The following is a 3821-nucleotide window of genomic DNA, read 5'->3' as shown; positions in this document are numbered from 1 at the left end:
AGGGGCCACAGGCCACTCTGAGGGGACACGGGCCATCCTGAGGGGACATGAGCCATCCTGAGGGGACATGAGCTGCCCTGAGGGGACACGGGCCACCTTGAGGGGACACGGGTCCTGAGGGGACACGGGTCCTGAGGGGACACGGGCCATCCTGAGGGGACACAGGCCACTCTGAGGGGACACGGGCCATCCTGAGGGGACATGAGCCATCCTGAGGGGACATGAGCTGCCCTGAGGGGACACGGGCCCTGAGGGGACACGGGCCACCCTGAGGGGACACGGGTCCTGAGGGGACATGAGCCATCCTGAGGGGACACCAGCCGAGGGGACGCCAGCCCAGATGGGACACGGGACTTGATGGGACACGAGCCCTGAGAGGAGAACGGGCCTGTCTCTGTGCTGGAGGGGGACGCGAGCCCTGAGGGGACACGGACCGAGGGACGGGCAGGTGGACAGGTGAGATGGATGGACAGGTGGAACATGTGGACGGGGGGGGCCGGAGGCGATCACCTGCAGCTCCATCTGTGCCTCGCGGCTCTGTGGGCAGGTGGGATAGAGATGGACAGGTGAGACAGAGATGGATGGACAGGTGGGTGGATGGACAGGTGGACAGGTGAATGGATGGACAGGCTGTCCTCACACCAGACAGGGGACACGAGCCCTGAAGGGACCATCTGTCCCCATGCTGGGGAGGGACAAGAGCCCTGACACCGGCCCTGAGAGGACATGAGCCCTGAGGGGACACGGGCCGAGGGTTCGGGCTGTCCCCACAGTGGAGGGAGGACAGCAGCTGCCCTGGGGGAATCGGCTGCCCCTGCACTGCACAGGGGACATGAGGCCTGTCTTCACACCAGAGAGGGGACATGGGCCCTGAGGGGACAGGATGTCCCCAGGCTAGAGAGGGGACACAAGCCCTGAGGAGTGGCAGTGTCACTGCACTGGGCTGGGACTGTTTCCCAGCCTCTGGTGCTGGAGGGAAGTACCCCCTACCCAGAGTGGTGTCCCCAGAGCCCGTCAGTGCCCCTGCAAACCCCCCTGTCATGGCCGCTCAGTTTCCTGCAACAGGAGAGAGAGTTTTCAGATGGGTTTTTCAGGAGAGGGTCATAAAATCACCATCAATTCCATAATGTTCCCCAGGCTCTGCTCAGAGCCTGCTCAGCCTCTTGTGAACATGCAGGAGGAACTCTGGAACAAACACCCCAGAGCAGCTGGGGCTGCCCCTGGATCCCTGGAAGTGTCCAAGGCCAGGCTGACAGGGCTTGGAGCAGCCTGGGATGGTGGAAGGTGTCCCTGCCCATGGGATGAGCTTTATGATCCCTTAGAACCCAAACCATTCTGTGATTCTGTGATTGTCTGGCGGTGCAAGCATGACATGACATTTGCCACAGGATCTGGTAGTCTTATCCCAGCTCATCTCCAGGGAGGGAGTGCTGGCAGGAGCTCACTTGGTGGCCACTGCTCTGCTCTTGGGAAGCTGTATGCTCTCAGCATCTCCTCTGTGCTGCTCCTTGCTCCTGTCCTCACCAGCTCTCCCAGCCCAAAACCTGCTCTGGGCACTCGCCTGCTTTATGCTCCACCTTGTGCATTTGTCGAGCATCCATCTTCCAGGCTGCTCCCAAGCACACACTTCTCCCTCGCCTGGATCTGAGCTGTAAACGGCTGGCACAGGCTGCCCAGAGCAGTGGTGGAGTCACCATCCCTAGAAACAGTAAAAAAATGCATGGATGTGGCTCTTGAGGACATTTTTAGTGGTGAACATGGCAGTGCTGCTGAGTTAATGGTTGGACTGGGTGATGTTCAAAGTCTTTCCCAATTTTAATGATTCAGTGGTTTTATGATGCAGTCTAAGGAAGGACTGTCATTCCATGCACCCAGAGCAGCTCGGGAAGGGCAGAGCTGCCTCACTGCTGAGAGAGGGCACCCAAGGCTAAGGGAGATTTATCCAGGCACTGCCAGAGCCCCTTCTCAGTCTGGACTGTTTGTCCTGCTCTGGAGCAGCACAGTGAGAGCACAGGCAGCAAACCTGGGGAAGGAAGGCTGCTCCCAGGCAGAGGCCTTGGCTCTGGAAATGTCCAAGGCCAGGTTGGATAGAGCTTGTGGTCTGGTGCAAGGTGTCCCCACTTGTGGCAGGGAGTGGAATGAGATGGGCCTTGTGGTCCTTTCCAGCCCAAATCAATCTGTAATTCTGTGACAGTCCTGGGGGACCTTGGAGCCTGAAGGGCAGGAGAATGGAGCCAGGCGGGGGTAAGGCTCTGCTCCCAGGGAGCAAGGGACAGGACAAGAGGAAATGGTCCCAGGTTGTGCAGGGAAGGTTTAGGTTGGATATTAGGAATAATTTCTTCCCAAAGAGGGTTGCCAGGTACTGGCACAGGCTGCCAAGGGCAGAAGTGTTCAAACAATGGATGTGGTGCTTGGGGCATGGGTTAGTGCTGAACTGACTGTTGGACTCGATGATGTGAAAGGTCTTTTTCACCCTTCATGACTCTGATTTGATGAATTTCTCCCATCACTAGTCTGTGCTGGGCTCCTGGATGAGCTGGGGACGTTTAACTGGATTTAACTGGATTTTTTGTGGGTGCTCCCCAGGGGCAGAGGCAAGGAAACAACAGCGATGCAGGGGGCAGGATCCACACCCAGAGCAAGTGTCTGAAAACCTGTCTGGTGTTTTCTTTTGTTTTTTGTTTTTTAGTACAAGGCAAAGCCTTTATTCCAACATTTCATTCCTAGGGATACAACATCTGAAGGACACACATGGGGATAAAAAAAGTAATATTGTTATAAAATGTCACATTTATTGCTACATTACTGTTATATACAGGACAGTTCTCAAAATCTACTTTAAAAAAGTTAGGATTATTTAAAAACTCCAAATAATCCAGCCAGCTGTTTTGACACTTGTATAAAATTATTTAAAAAAATGAAAACAATTCATATCTTGAGGCACTCAGAAACACAATTTCATCCCCCAATTGTGATTCATTTCAAAGAGCAACGCATTTCCCACCCCCAAATACTTTATTTTTTTATTTTTTTTTTTGCTGGGTTAGGCATATATATATATATATTTACTATATATATAGTTCAAAACTATAATGTGTATCTGATTTAAGAACAAGGATTTCAGCCACTTAAGTACATCTGGATTTACAGGTAGGCAGCATAAACATCAAAAGCAAGGACCATTTTTATTTTAAAGGCCAAAAAACCAAAAACAACCCATAACTTTCTACAGGGTTAAAAATAAACAACTTCCGCAGGCATCTCCCATCTGCTCTCCCACCCCCCATTCCTACAAAAATATAAAGAACATCCCAGGAATGCTTTGTTTCCCCGGAGAGCTGGAGCCCTCTGCAGCCAACAGGTCATTCCCAGCTGGGATCCTCCCTGTCCTCCTCTGTCCCCTCTGTCCCCTCTCCTGGCACAGGAGCAGTGGCTGCTGCAGGGCTTCCACGGCTCCTTCCCTCCCAGTGGCTCCATGCTACAAGGTTTGCTCAAGAGCTGCTGGCTTCTGGTCAATTGGGAAGACGTGGCCCTGGCAAGGGGGACCTGTGGTGTCCCCAGCTTGCTGCCTCCAGGAGCTCCACAGCTCCCCAGGCACAGCCCAGGGGTGCAGGGCACAGCCCAGGAGTGCAGGGCACAACCCAGGGGTGCAGGGCACAACCCAGGAGTGCAGGGCACAGCCCAGGGGTGCAGGGCACAACCCAGGAGTGCAGATCACAGCCCAGGAGTGCAGATCACAGCCCAGGGGTGCAGGGCACAACCCAGGAGTGCAGGGCACCACCCAGGGGTGCAGGGCACAACCCAGGAGTGCAGACCACCAC

This window comes from Geospiza fortis, unplaced genomic scaffold, assembly GCF_000277835.1.
Source record: "Geospiza fortis unplaced genomic scaffold, GeoFor_1.0 scaffold254, whole genome shotgun sequence".
NCBI lineage: Eukaryota > Metazoa > Chordata > Aves > Passeriformes > Thraupidae > Geospiza > Geospiza fortis.
This window is presented reverse-complemented; position numbering follows the sequence as displayed.